General features: G+C 46.1%; 1 protein-coding gene across 1 annotated transcript in view; it reads right to left on the minus strand.

Moving 5' to 3' along the window:
- The window catches only part of LOC120841360 (protein Wnt-8a), a 36810-nt gene that overhangs the window by 4080 nt on the left and 16827 nt on the right, over positions 1-15903 (minus strand). The gene's annotated exons all lie outside the window — the stretch shown is intronic.

The following is a 15903-nucleotide window of genomic DNA, read 5'->3' on the forward strand; positions in this document are numbered from 1 at the left end:
AGCTTACATAGGAGGCTCTGACTCAACCCCTCCGCGGAGCAATTGAATATGAACCACTGCCTGAACGTTCGCCGGGGCATTGATTGTGTGGAGTCGTGAGACGTCATGTTTGAAACAGCCGCTTTATAACATCTGTAGGATTAGAATGGCTCGAGTCCCGGGAGCACAACACGCGCACCCGATTGCGTGCCTGAATAGTCCTCTTCTTCACTCCAGCGGGCCGCTACAGGTGCCCCCCTTCTAGAATCGGAGCTGCTGCACAGAGCTCGAACGCCAGCAGTGGCTGGCTGAACGAGCCCGATAGATCGGGGTATCCCAACGGAGCCCTGGACTGAGGGCACCGACCGGGGACATCAAAGTCGTCCCACTTGTGGGACAATAAAGTTTATGGTGATGATGATACACTACTGCGTGAAGGAATTATGTTTATAGTTGCTGCCCAGGTTACGTGCTTCACAGGCTTGGTTCTGCATGAAGTCGCACTCTCTTGTGTCATGTCTGTTCGCTCCCCGTGCCTCGTAGCAGTGATGTTGCAGTGTGTGTGTGCGTGTGTGTGTGAGGGGGGGGGGGGGAGGCTTGTGAAACTTTTGGGGGAGTTTCGGACTCTACAAACAATTTTCTCCCCGCCCCCCCCCCCCCTTTTCTACGCAACATGCTTCCCCCTCTTTGCAAATATCACCTGATCTTCGAATATCTGATCTCCTTCGGGCAGGAAGTTTTGTTGATAAGCAATACAACCACTGAAATTCGAAAGTAATTTGTAACTTGAGTAGAAGTTACTCAAAAAAGTAATTAAAGTAAACTACTAATTACCTAACTAAAATTGTAATTGAAAGTTACTTAACTACTTAGAAAAGTAGTTAAACTACAGTAACTTGAGTTGAGTAGTTGAACTACGTACAAGTCTGAGCCACAGTAGGTGCGGTAATGTCGGGTATAGGAATGGCTTAAGGCCAACGTGTAAAGCGGTCTACACAGGTGGGTAAATTTGTGTGACCGTTCGACGGTGGGAGAGGCCCAACCAGATCAATGTGGATATGATCGAAGCGTCGATTCGGTAAGGGGAACGTTGATAAGGGTGTTTTAGCGTAGCGTTGGATTTTCTGTCGTTGACATTCCTGACAGGAACTTGTCCACGCGCGTACATCTGTGTTCATTCTTGGCCAAACGAAACGGGATGCGACCAGTTTCTGCGTAGCCCGGATGCCAGGATGAGAGGGACGGTGAAGAGTTTCGAATACTGGCTTGCGGAAGTTAAGTGGCACATATGGGCGAGAAGAGCCTGTCGACGTGTTACAAAATAAAGGATGAGCTGAGGATGGCAGTTCGATTTCCTCAAGTGTTAAAAATGATGACGGCTGAAGGTTTCTCAGCTAATTGACTTTTTGTTGCGCAGCGGCCATAGCAGCGAAATCGATCTGATGATGATGTGGTGGTGTTTGTAAGACGCCGATGTCTGCCCGAGACAGGGTGTCTGCCACAACGTTGGCGTTTCCTTGAATATGTCTGATATCGGTTGTAAATTCAGAAAATGAAGGCTAAGTGACGAAGTTCTTGAGGCGTCTATCCATTTCCACTTGTAGCCAATGCGAATGTAAGGGGCTTATGGTCAGTAAGGGTGAAGAACCGACGTCCTTCAAGGAAATGTCTGAAATGCTTCAAGGCCAGATAGACTGCAAGAAGCTCTCTCCCGAAAGTACTGTACTTTGTCTCGGTATTTGTTAATTTCTTTGAGAAAAATATGAGAGCTCGCCACTGACCTTTAGTCTGCTGCTGAAGTACGGCACCGACCGCTGTACCCGAAGCATCAACCATGACGTGCGTCGGGGCGTCTGGCTTCGGGTGGACCAAAAGGGTGGCTTTGGCCATCGCCTCCTCTATGGCCTGGAATGCGGAAACTGCAGCACTAGTCCAGGGAATCGATGCGCTTTGGTTTTTCACAAGAAGTTCGTTTAAGGGTTGCAGCTGGTGAGCGCAGTGTGGGATGAAGCGCCTGTAAAAGTTTAGCAGGCCTAGAAATTCTCGTAGCTGGCGTATATTCTTAAGTTGTGGAACATCCCGTATGGCGCTGACCTTAGATGGAAGAGGTGTAACGCCGATGTGGTCGACGTAGTGTCCTAAGAAATCTAGTTGGTTAACAACTAGTTCGCATTTGTTGGCATTAACGACGATGCCGTGAACGTCAAGGCGTTCGAAAAGCTGATGGAGGTGACGTTGATGTTCATTCTCTGATGTGCTGGCCACAAGGATATCATCTAAATAGGCGAAGCAGAAGTTCAAACCCCGTAGGACCTGGTCGATAAAACGTTGGAATGTTTGAGCCGCGTTGCAGAGTCCGAATGGCATTCGAACGAACTCAAAAAGACCGAAAGGCGCGATGACGGCTGTTTTGGGGATATCTTCGGGTGCCATAGGGATTTGGTAATATGCGCGAACTAGATCGACTTTAGAAAATACTTTCGTTCCATGCAGATTGGCTGTGAAATCTTGAAGGTGGGGGACTGGGTACTTATCTGGTGTTGTGATCTTGTTGAGCGCCCGATAATCGCCGCATGGGCGCCAGTCGCCATTATTCTTGGGCACCATATGTAGTGGAGAAGCCCAACTGCTGGAGGATGGACGTATTAGCCCGAGGTCGAGCATGTGCTCGAACTCATGCTTTGCTACGGAAAGCTTCTCTGGAGGTTGTCGGCGAGGTCGTGCATGCATTTGATGGGAGGTGTTGCAGGAACAACTCGCGAAGAATCGAGTCATCTATGGCCGCAGTTCCTTTAAGTTGTCTCATGCGTCGCAGTAGCTGAGACAGCTTGCGGTTTCCCAGTTTTTTTTAGGTGAGGAGTTTCCAAAGACGTCGCTTTTCCGACGCCGTCGTACGCTTGACAAGCTCGTCTGTCGTACGGCACATCTGTGGGCGGCGTCATGATGATGTCCCTGACTTCGGCAACTTCACTGGGGCTGAGTGCGCTGACAGCGTAGTGGAACTTGGTCACTTGCGATGATATGCCTCGCGTAGCGAATAGGGATTCGACTTGGGCAAACCACAAGGCCGGATGAGCGGGCCAAAAGGGTGGAAGTTTGAGGGAGACAACTCCAATTAGTGGTGTAGGCTCACCGTTAGCTTGCATGGTTACGTTGTTTGACGACTCTGGATGAGTGGGTCGATCACGTCCGGGTCACCATTGTGAAGTCGTGAGACGTCATGTTTGAAACAGCTGCTTTATAACATCCGTAGGATTAGAATGGCTCGAGTCCCGGGAGCACAACACGCGCACCCGATTGCCGTGCCTGAGTAGTCCTCTTCTTCTTCGCTCTAGCGGGCCGCTACAATTGTCTCGAGCCCAAGTCGAGTGTTCACATAGATCTCGTGCCCAATCCATGAGCCGCATTAGACTATCGTCACCAAGGAATAATTCCGGTGGCTGCGTTAACACTGCGATCTCTGTGACTACGCCATCCAGTTTTGCGAAGGAGATTGAACGACAGTCCGTTTTTTACCTGGAAATTACTCCGTGACGAAGTAACTCCTGGGTCAGTGGCAATGTGTACGAGCATATTTGGGTTAGGCTAGTGCCAGCATGCTTGTGTTCAGTAAGAAACACTCCAGCCCAGTGTTGTTGCTGCTCCTTTAATAGAGATGTGCCGGGGAGATCGGAGGACGAAAAAAAAAATTGGGTTGTGGGGTATTTATACAGTGTGTAGTTGGTCAGCCATTAAAGTTGCGTCGAGTCACACGCTGTAGACGAGCAATTTAGCCAGTGCAGTACAACCGCTAGCCTGGGGTCTTTAACGTGCATCACACAGCAGTGATTATCGGAGGACGAGTGTGTTAGCGCACTGCAGTTTTAAGCATGTTTACCTAATAAAGCTCGCGTTGAAGAACCCATTAATTTTGATTTGCCCGTTTAGATTTGGATGAGCATCATACCGCGCGCAGTCGTGTATCGCTACTGCGTGATGCACGTTGAAGGCCCCAGGCCAGCCGTCTTACTGCACATGGACTGCATTTTTCATGCATAGCGTAAACCACTTTCGCCATACCTCAAAGGTAGATTTGCCTTACGCTGGCCAAGCATGAACATCTCATTTGTTTGTTTCGTTTGAAGATGTGCGGCAGATGGCTAATTGCACCTTAAGTTTTTTTTCTTAAGTTACGTGTCGTCATCACATGCAATTGAGGAAAGGAGGGTGAGAAACACCCTAAGCGATTCGTTTTCAAGTGGACGTATACGGTTGAGAAAAAAATTAAAAAAAATCTCGAGTCGCAACGGGGTTTTTATTTTATGGACGGGTCCTCGTGAGTCAAGTTTTTATAAACCTCTAAGCACACGCAACGGCAACTCGAGCAACTTCCCTCCGAATGCCGGCCGGCACGCTGCCAAGCTCCCTTAGCGGCGTCGACGAAACGGCGTCCCACCACCTTTCGATGTCCAAGGACTGCCTGACGGTGTTCCAAAAGATCTTGCAACACTACCGCCTAGAACGCAGACTGTATCCACCACCCGACAAAAGTCTCACCAAGTTCCAGGCCCTGAGGTGGAGACAGCTGCAGACAAATACCCTCCCCTGCCCGGCCTTTCTGCGGCATATCTATCCAACCGTCTTCGACGGGAGGTGCGCTCGCTGCCCGCCACCAGACCCCGCCGACGGGGGGACTGGCCCGACCAAGGCCACCATTGCACACTTGTTTTGGGAATGTCCCTTCGACCCTCCCTCACCTACTCTACGGGACTTCGTCGCTCTTCTTCGAGAAGGAGAAGAGGACCCGCTGGATCCCCCTTGGGCTGTGCTTCTCCGAAGCTCGGACCCACACATCCAAGCCGAAGTCGTTTCCCGAGCGGACAAGATAGCGACGGAAGTCACGAAGACCTTACAAAAAGCGAACGAGCACCCGACGTTTGACTTGGCGTGAACATCGGTATCTCACTGCGTTCTTCTCGGCCAAGACACAAAAACCAGGTGTCCCGCTTCGCAGCATTATTTCCGAAAACGGATGCTGGCAGAAGAACTTGGCCACTTTCCTCCTAGGAAACTTGTCGTCCCTGACACTCTCCCAGCCTTTCCGTGTTAGTAACTCCACTGAGTTGATAGCCCAACTTGAGACCCTGCATGACTCTTCTACACCACTAGCAATGTTTTCTTTGGACATAGAGGACATGTTCTACAGTCTAGACAACAAGTTTCTACTCGAGTCCGTGAGCAACGCCATTCACGAACATGGAGCCTGCAAATTTCAGAATTCGTCGGGAATACCTGTTAGCGGTTTCATTTCTCTCCTTGAGTTGTACCTTCGCTCGACACTGGTAGAGTACGAGGGAAGCGTTTACATCCAGAGGACAGGCGTATGCATAGGCTCCTGTCTGGCCCCTGTGCTGAGCGAGATTTTCCTGATGTATGTGGACCGGGACATTAGAAGCCGAATGGAGGAGTCCGCGCCGGAGAGCCGTGTCTTCCGGTATGTAGATGATTATCTGATCGTGCACCCGAAGCAGACCTCTCCCGAGTCTGTCATTGAGGCCTTCGCTCCGAGCCCCACCGGACTCTATTTAAGAGAGAAGACCCGTCTGAAGACGGTCTTCAATACTTGGACCTGCGCCTGAAGATGCGCTCTGATGGGATATGCTGGGAGTTTAGACAGCGCACACAAAAACCGGTCCTGCCCTTCACGAGTGCCCACTCCAAAGCAGTTAAACGGGGCCTCGTGAAGTCACTCCTAAAATCCTCTGGAACCAGATCGTGCACCCATCTCTCCGCGCACAGCGTGCTTCTACAGACAGATAGGCTAAAGAGAGCAGGGTACCCCGAAGACTTAGTGGCAAATACTCTAAAGACGCTGATCACCGCCTCCCGGGCACCGCCAGCCGCTCCTGTTCCTCGCAAAAAGCGTTTTGCAGTTATCCCCTACTCGCACAACACCGCACATCGCCTCAAGGGACTCGCCTCTCGCTTTGAGGTAGGGGTAGTGTTTAGCTGCAAGCAAAAGCTTCAACAAATGTGCAGAATGGTGACTCAATGCAACAAGAAGCACGGACAGCAGTTTGTTAAGTGCAGGAAGGAGGTGGTTTATACCATCCCTTTTTCGTGTGGCGGGGAGTATATAGGGCAGACCGGGAGGTGCCTAAATGACCGCCTGAGGGAACACTCGCGGGAGGTGAACGAACCCCCCGACGAATCCATGCACCCAATAGTTGTACACCGAATGACGTGCGACGGTTGTTCGCCCAGATACGAAGGTACGCGCGTATTGGGAGGACACCGGCAGAGGTTTGGCAGGGAAGTCGCCGAATCGTACGCCATCAAGAGCTCGGTAACTAACGTCGCCTCGGCCTCTCTGGCCCTTTCCGAGCGGGAGATGAAATTCCTCCGTCCCGAACTGGGCGGAGGGTACCAGAGACCTTGAGGGAAGGCCGCGAATAACCCGGTTTTTTCCCTCCTCCTTTTTCAACCCCCCCCCCCTTTTTTTCCTTCTCTGCTCCCTCCCCAGAACCTGCTTGATGGCCGTCGTTTGAACGGAGACGAAATAAATGTCGTTGTGAGTTGAAAGAGTTGTATCGTCTGTTTGCGTCCCAGATTTGTGTTTATTCTTTCCGGTTGCTTAAGCCACCTCGCAGGCATTCCTTTTTAGTTCGGGAACAGAATTTTTTTCTTTTTGAGAAGCCGCGGTAGGTAAACCTCTATCCTGCGGCTTCTTGATGTGGTGTTCCATTAAAGTTGTTTCTCTCTCTCTAGGAAATATTAGACGTCTTAACCGATATATTCTGGAATGTTTATAAAAACGCGGACATAATTATCTACATATAAGTTTCTCGAACTATACGTAACAATGAGCTGCCTGCAGTCGGTAGATTCAGTAAAGGGAACTATTGGGAAGGCGATACGACCGTCGCGCCCGTCGTGTCTAAACTGAAACCTACACCGATAGGGTAAACTACAACGTATACACGTTTGCAAGAAAGGCTCCTGTGCGCTGCCATTTTGAGCGATGCTGGCGCCCTGTACCGTTTCCGCCATGCTGGGGTGCGCCAGGGGCACGTCAGCGGGGTGCGCGTTGACAAGATGGGGCCGTTTGCTGCATCGCCGATGGCTAACGTTAGCGGCACACTTACTGTCTCGGAACGCAGGAGGAGGTATCCACACAGAATCGTAGCATCACATATTGTAGGACGGGGCATCTTTAAGGGTTGGAGCTGACTCTATAACGATCGCAGCCTCTGTTCCTGCATGTTGTGGAAGCCAGAGCTGCCGCGAGCGCAGCCATCGTTGATGCAAAGGCCATGCGACTTGTGGCGCATTCTGAAGAGCGCCTTGAGACTTTAGATATTTTTGAAATTTTTCGATTTGTTACCGGTTTAGGCATTTTATTTAATTATCCGTGCTCTTTCGCGGTCGAAGACGACACGTGTACGTTTTATAGTTATTCTCTCAATTTCTTTCTGCGCTCAGTGGTGTATGCTTCGGCGAGAGACGCTTGGCAACATTGTACGACAACCAGCGAACGTCCTGGCTGGAGAGTAGGTCCGCCTCACCTTGGCGCGCGGTTCGAGGTTAAGCCGGGATCCCACTTGCAAAGGTGTATAACATTTGTTCGTGTTTTGACGCAGCGCTCGACCCACGTAGCCGAAGTTCCGTCGGCATTTGGCTGAGATCGTGTTCAATCAGTGAAGCCGAAAGCGAACCTAGCAAAATATTCGGCACGTGTCGTTCCGTATCTTTTCGCCGCGCTCAATTGAGGAAGATAAAGTAAAGAATATAGTGCACGTAGTATGCCTTGTATTGGTAAACACAGAACTCTGGGAAAAACAAGCTGGACGTAGCGTCCCCCTATAGCTCGATCTCCTCGCCGATGCTTCGTTCCACCTTAAGTCCAGACGCAGCCAACTCGACGAGCTGATGGGCCAAATCATACTGCGCCAAAAGCGCGCCAACATGTTGTTTGTCCCGTTTTGGCACGTCTTCTAGCATTCCTCAACCAATAACGCACAGGGGAGGCCCGTGACTTGCGCTTTTGAAACCCTTTGATTTGTCGCATCTGCTCGTAACGTCGGCTGCATCTGGACGTAAAGTGAAAAGTACAGTGTCCCGTCTACAAGGAACAACCGTAGTATATTAGGATCCTTCTTTGCAGTCATGGTGTATAGCGGTGTAGTTCCGGAAGCACTCATCATCATTATAGAATGCAAATCATCTATCGGTGTAACACAGCTACAGACAACGCATGAAGTTAAAATAAATGTCAAAATAAGATAATAAATAAGGCTAATCATTTAGTCAGGGACCACGCCGTAAGATCAGACACGGTTATCAATGCGCGGCTAAAAAAAAAGAAAAAGCAAGCTGGCTCAACAGTTCTTTTGGGTGGAAATTAACGAAAGCAGTAACTAAAATCTACGAAGAAAACACAACGCCCGCAGAACAAACACATGTTGTAAGGTGTACTATTCCAATTGCTGCTCGCACCCGTTCCCATTCCTTCTGTTTTAAAAAGCGACCATTACGGCAGCGCGTCGTTAAAAGTATGGCAGAAGGAACACGCTAGCAGTATAATGACGTTTAGTTTGTCTCGACGAAAATTTATCGAACTCTCTTCTCAAACATTGAAAATAGACAGTTTTCTTTCTTTTTTTTTTTTTTTTTTTTAGCAACTTTTTTATTCTATCGCTTGAGCTGCATCAACCGGCAAGATAAGATAATGGCTGCGAGCAAGCGAGAGGTACTTCCGCTTGTTCGCGAAGATGCCTTTTTGATGGTCTTAACCATTAAAAAGGCTACTGTTGTTTTGTGTGCAAAAACATTGCGGCTCCAGTCCACGCTGTGAAGGTGGTTCGTAAGCGAAAGAGTTGTATCACCTGCAGCGATTGCCTACTGCACTATTTGAACTGCCGCCGCCAGTCGCAGCACGCCGGCGCTGGTGGCATTGCCGTTTCTCTTCCCTTTGCCGCTCCTAGTATTCACGCTGCTCCTGGGGAGTCCTAACTCTGCGTTGTCACGCTGCTCCTCGGGAGTCCTAACTCTGCGTGGCCTATTCATCGCGGTGCTGCAGCAGCAATGAAGTCAGTGGATATACTGTGTTTCATCTTACGTTTACGCGCAGCGGATGTTACGAGCCATCGGAGCCAATCGGAGGCCGTGTGAGTGTCACGTGACCTGAGTGACTTGAACACGACTATATGCAAAGAAAAGCGCCATCTGGTGTACTAGTAAACCAGTATCAAGTTTCTGCCACATTGCAGGGTTCCCGTATTACTAGTTTCGCCCGAGGGACAGTTCTCTCAAAGCGAATGAAGTAGATCTGAAATGTAATTACGTACCGCCAGCCTCCAATATCTTCACACATCGCCTCTGATATAAACCGTTCACTTCCGTACGGCCCATTTCATTGCTTTGGTGATGAGCATTGCTACCTCGTTGCTCGTAGCCCGCTCGACAATCCACGCTGCCAAGCGGACGGAGCGCACCCAAGTGGACGCAAGGCCGCGACCATCTGGCATCGTCTACAAAAGGGGACGGCGATCCCGCGCCGCGTCCAGTTCGGCAGCAGTGCACTGGAGGCACTTTTCTAAGCGTACCACTCTGCTTGCAGGTGAGAATTTTTCCACCTTTAGAATATCCCTGCCTGGGTGCACTGCTGCCGAACACAGCTGTTCTGACTGTGGTGTTTTTCTTTTGCCCGTTTCTCGCTTTGTCTGTCCATCATGACTAAGGACGGGAAGGAAGCGAAAGAGTTTGCAAAAGCAATCGACGATCTTCGGCGCGAACTAAGGGCGGACCTCCGAAGCCTAAAAGAAAGTACAAAATTCTGCAGCGACACTTGCGATAAAGTGGAGTCAATTGGAAATTATCTAAAGTACCTAAGAAAGGAAATACAGGAGTTGACAAGAAAGAACTCCGAGCTTCAGAATGAAAATCGAAGACTCAGTCAGCGTGTAGAGGAACTAGAGCATTACCGACGCTCAAATAATCTTGAGATAAAAAGAGTGCCCGATGAGGGTGATCCCAATGACGTTATCAAAAAGATTGGCGACGCGTTAGAAAAGCCTATAACTAACGCAGATATCGACATTTGCCACAGAGTTCCGACATCAAAACCTGGCGAAAAAAACGTTATCGTGCGCTTCGTACAGCGCACGAAGAGAAACGCTGTCCTCATGAAAGCAAAAAGAAAGCGACTCAGTACTGAAGCGCTGGGCTTCACTGCGACCAGGGTGACAACGCCTGTGTTTGTCAATGAGCATCTTACGCGACAATGCAAACAACTGCTTGGGGCAACTATCGATAAAAAAGGGAAGTCAGGTGGAAACATGTCTGGACTGTGGGCGGAAAAGTGTAGGCGCGAAAGGATGATGGGTTGAATATCTTGAAGGTTACATGCACAGCTGATTTGGAAAGAATGACGTAGACACGATCGTTTTGAACTCGTCTTCAACAGTGGTACCGTTTTACTACGATCATGCTGGATCAGGAATGTGAATACTATACTAGTGTGCATTTCAACGATAGGTACAGAAACTATAAACCCAATTGTTCTGCAATTCATCTAAATACGAGAAGCATAAGTAAAAAACAAGACGCCCTTGATTTGTTCTTTAACTCATTGCGTGTGTGTTTTGACGCATTGTTGTTCACTGAAACTTGGATGAGAGACAATGAGATACCACCGAGTTTTGCTAATTACAACTGTGCTAATTTAAATAGAGGTAAGAAAAGAGGAATTGGAATTTTGATATACATAGTAGATTCAATTTCTTTTACTGTTGTGGACGAATATTCCGTGATAGACACAGATATTGAGTGCCTAGTCCTGCGCACAAAGAAAATGTTAATTGCCGGAATATATAGACTGCCAGCGGGAAACAAATATGTTTTTGAAGTTTTTTGATACCTTACTCTATTTTCTTTCTTCAACAAAAGTGCCGTTTAAAATTATGGGTGATATAAACATAGACACAATTTCAAACGACGTGTATGCTAGAGACCTTAATGACCAAATTGTGTCATATGGTTGTTCAAACATGATATCCCAACCAACTAGGATAACAAGTGAGAGTGCCACATCCATAGATGTGTTTGTAACAAATGTAAACCAAACTGAATTGGTTTCTGGCATCTTCAGTCAAGACATTAGCGACCATCTGCCTATTTTCTGCCTCAGCCGCGTTCCAACAGAACAAAACAAAACCGACCCAGGAAATTACTGTTACCGAAAAATAAATGATGAAACTCTATGCACGTTTCAAGCGCTCGTTGAACAATTTGACTGGACAAGCATCTCCTTAGAACAGAGTGCTGAATCTGCCTTTCGAAAATTTTCAGAAGAATTCAGAAAAATATATGACCTCGCCTTCCCTGTAGTAAAATCGAGAACGGTGACATCAAAATTCCGCAAGCCATGGCTGAATGATGAACTATACAAGAGAATTAGAATAAAAACAATATGTACCATGCTTTTGTGAAATCCCGTGACAAAAACTTGCTAACTGAATTTAAAAAAATTAGGAATAAACTAAACTCAGACTTGAAAAATGCAAAATCGGAGTATTTTCTACGCAAATTTGAAGGCAACTACGATAACCCTAGAAAGCTATGGGACATGGTAAATGACCTTACAAACAAAGATACAAGTGTGTATAGTGCGCATACAATATCCGTTGACGGTAGAAATATAGCTGGCGAAGAACTTGCAAATATCATGAATGAACATTTTATAAATATTGGTGCTCCGCGGGAACAAGATACTGACTGTGAATCCGGTGGTGCAGCTAAGCCATCAAATATATCAAGCTCTATAATGCTTGCACCCACATCCCCGAATGAAATAGGTGATTTGATTATACAAATTAAGACGAGTGCAGCAGCGGGGATAGTTGAAATCCAGCCCTTACCAATTAAAGTTGTGTCCAGTGTAATAAGCCCGATCTTGTCACATATCATAAACATCATGCTGCAGACAGGCATTTTCCCAAATTGTCTCAAAATTGCAAAGGTTCGCATGGTGTATAAAGGCGGAAATAAAAATGACCTGAAAAACTACAGACCAATATCGGTGCTGCCAATATTTTCTAAAATATTTGAAGGTGTGATAAACATTAGATTGCAAAAGTTTTTTACCAAGTACAATGTAATCACAGAGTTCCAATACGGTTTCCAAAAAGAAAAATCAACTGAATTAGCACTTACGGATATAAACGACAGAATTATAACAAAGATTGAAAATAGATTATACACGCTCGGATTATTTCTCGATCTAAGTAAGGCATTCGGTTCTATACAGCATAATATTTTACTCTCAAAACTTCAGTCTTATGGCGTACGAGGAATAGCATCTAACTTAATTGAATCTTACCTTCGAAACCGTAAACAGTTTGTTTCTGTCGATAAAATTAGATTTCAGGAATCAGAAATCAAACATGGCGTACCACAAGGCTCTATATTAGGCCCGCTACTCTTCCTCGTGTATATAAATGACATAACCGATATTCCCAATTCTCCTCATCTCGTAATGTATGCTGACGATACAAATGTCTTCTTCAGTAGCAATACAAAAGCATCCTTACAACAACAGGCTAATGATTACCTCGTGAAACTATCAAAATGGTTGGAAGATAACGAACTCAAACTTAATGCAGAAAAAACAAAATATATAATATTTAGACCCATAAACAAACGTGACAATAACCAAATACATTTACAATTCAATGGCCTCCCAAGTAGAAGAACAAAAGTTTCTTGGAGTCTGGTTCAATGAATAATTAACCTGGACAATTCACATTAACAAGTTAAGGGGGGAATTATCAAGAGTGGTCGGATGCATGTATAAAATAGCAAACTTAATACCTAATTGGCTTACCAAAAACTTATATTACTCATTGTTTTACTCGAGGCTCCGTTATGGAATTATGGTATGGGGAACAACCACGTCCACAAACTATGGTAAACTAATCATACTTCAATAAAAGGTTCTACGAATTTTTGAAAACTGCCGTGGCAATATTCGCGAATTTCATAGCAGTCCTTATTTTACTAAGCGTAACATGCTCAAAGCAAATCAAATCTACTATTTCAAACTTATGCAGACAATACACAAAAATCAACTCTACCGAGTGGATGAATCTGCTTCACAACTTTATCTATTGAGAAATAGTAAACGTAGAACTCCTAAGGTTCGTACAAACTATGGAAAACAAAAAATTGATTATCAGATTCCTGCATTACTAAATACTATGGAAAATTACACTGATTTTACAGGGTCATTTTACAAATACAAGAAAGAGATTAAACAAGTTCTTATAGACAAAGACATCTGTTACGCGTTGTAGAAGTGTTTTATTTTTGTTTGTTTTTGTTAGCTTGGGGTCCACCACTGGACATGTGCATACTAAAACTCCTGAATATTCTTTCTTTATTTTGTGGTGTGAAATGAAATGTTTGTTTAATGTGTTGCATAAAATGTATTTCACGTACACAGGCATGTATATTTAGGCAGAGAAGAATGCTACAATGCTGTATACCGTGCCACCTTTTGCACTTCTGTAAACTGTGGGGGGTAAAGGCCCAGTCAGGCAGAAATGCCTTTTGCCACTACCTCCCTACCGGGCTTGGCCCGTGAAAATCCCAATAAACTTTCAAACTTTTAAACAATTCATTTTCCATAATCTCACGGCCGCCTTTTTTCCCCCTTCGTTGCACCGAACTAAATAGCAACCCATTGAATCCACAAGTGCCCGATTCTAACATCACCAAAATTCGAGTTGAATGCCGATACGCCTCCTACACAGATGGAAGATGGCTAAAAACTTTTAATATGGCTGCTCCTAGTCGCACGATGATGATAGCTGACACGTATATTGTATATGGACAAGAGACCCTTTACAAAATTCAGTGCCATCTGGGGACTCAAGTAGCAGTATAACTTTCGTCGTATTAATGTCGGTCATGAAACTGTATTTCCTCGGGCACCGTTACTTTTGCACGTTTATTGATTTGTTTCAATTTCAATGTTGTGAACAAAAGAACTGTCCTTCACAAAAGTGCCATACACGCGTTGACAAAATTCCCCTTGTGAAATAAATTTTTAGACGAACTTGCGCCAAATGATTGATTGAATCCGACTATGAAATGAACACTGACGCGGGACTTGTATCTAATTCGTGCGCCCTGTTGCACTAACGTCTCGAGTTTACATGCGTCATATCCACCGTTTGGCAGCATCTTCATCTTCTTCCTTCATTAACCTCAAGAAGGCCGCCATTAGAGTGGCACAAATTCCATACGTTTAGACAACGATAGTGATCGAGGTAACCAGATTGGATTTCAAGAAGGGTCTATTTGCGCTTCACTATAATCCCCAGAAAAACTAGCCAGTTTTTCTGGGGATTATAGTGAAGCGCAAATAGACCCTTCTTGAAATCCAATCTGGTTACCTCGATCACTATCGTTGTCTAAACGTATGGAATTTGTGCCACCCACTGCCCCGTCGGCGATAGCTGTGGAATGAAAGCTTGTGGCTCTGCTGCGAGCAAACGGAGTGCCCGAATTTGGTAGCTACCAAGCCACAAAAGAAATAAGGAGAAAATACTATAAAACAAAATGAGCACTTCGCAGATAAATTAGATAACACTCCCGTCCTTCAGAAGCTTTAGCCGCTCTCGCCTTGAGAGAGAGAGAGATGAATCGTTTTATCGAAACAATCGGAAATCCGGCTGGATTTAGTCTTGCCATTGTCCCACGCGCGAAAGGAAAAATATAAAATTAAATTAATTAGAAGATAAAAAGAAAGAGGATAGATATGAGCAGATTAGAGGAGGCTAGTGGTCAGAAATTTCCATTGTTGTCTTTGTCACATTTGTAGTATATAAGCCCTTTACAGTTGGGTGTGTAAGCCAGTGGCTCGCAGGAAATTCAAAAATAATCTCTGAAGTAATTTCCTCGTAGCACGAGTGCCAGAAGGAAATATAAGTTGTGCTGTGTCCTGTATCGCAAATTTGTGCTTTCTCAACTCAGCCGGGAATGTTTTTCTTTCCTCTTCAAACTTTTGACAATCGCCAAGCATGTCATTGAGGTCTTCGGTTACTCCACATTTACTGCAGGTATCGGTATCTCGCTTTTCCAGCGGTGCAGCAGTTGGCCTGTACGTGCACTCCCTGTACGTAAACGGAAAAGCAGAGTGGCGTCTGCGCGGCGGAGATTTCGGGTTAAGCACGGCTGAACCGGAGAGGAGTGACCTATGGATAACGAGCATATATGGTCGTATATAGTTTTGTTGAGATTTCTAGTATCTTCTGGGGTCTTAATGCTAGCGGGCAAATTATGAGCGGGGGAAGCAAGTCGATCCGCTTTTTCGTTGCCTCGTAGCCCGATGTGTGCCGGTACCCACTGATAGCAGATTTTGAAACCGTTCGTTTTGAGTGTTTTTGTAGTTAATTTAGCTGCCGTTGGCTGCGCTCGGCGTTTCTTGGGGTCTTTGTAGCTGTTGGAGAGCAGCACGAGTGTATGTTACTAAAACCACATTTTGTGGTGTGAGCTTACTTATCATACTGAGAGCTTTTACAATCGCATACATTTTAGCTATTGTTGACGATAACATCTTATCGAGTCGTCCACTCCATTCAAGTAGTAAACTAGGCATATAGAAAGTGGAAGTGCCGCTTCTTCTGGTGCGATTTACTGACCCATCTGTCTTTACTTGTAGACAGTCAGCGTATGTTATCAAGATATATTCAATTGTTTTTTGCTTGATTACTGTTACATTTTCGCTCATCTCATTGCGTATACCCGGAATTGGGCAGGTGCTCTTTGGGCAGTAGTTATTCCAGGGGGGCGATGGTTTAACACCATTTCGATAATGAGAAATGTCAGGTGTCCATCCAAGGTGTTGAAGAGTTTGTCCAGAAATATGAAGACGCGATTGTT

Source organism: Ixodes scapularis, unplaced genomic scaffold (assembly GCF_016920785.2).
Source record: "Ixodes scapularis isolate PalLabHiFi unplaced genomic scaffold, ASM1692078v2 PGA_scaffold3__209_contigs__length_174095766, whole genome shotgun sequence".
Lineage (NCBI taxonomy): Eukaryota > Metazoa > Arthropoda > Arachnida > Ixodida > Ixodidae > Ixodes > Ixodes scapularis.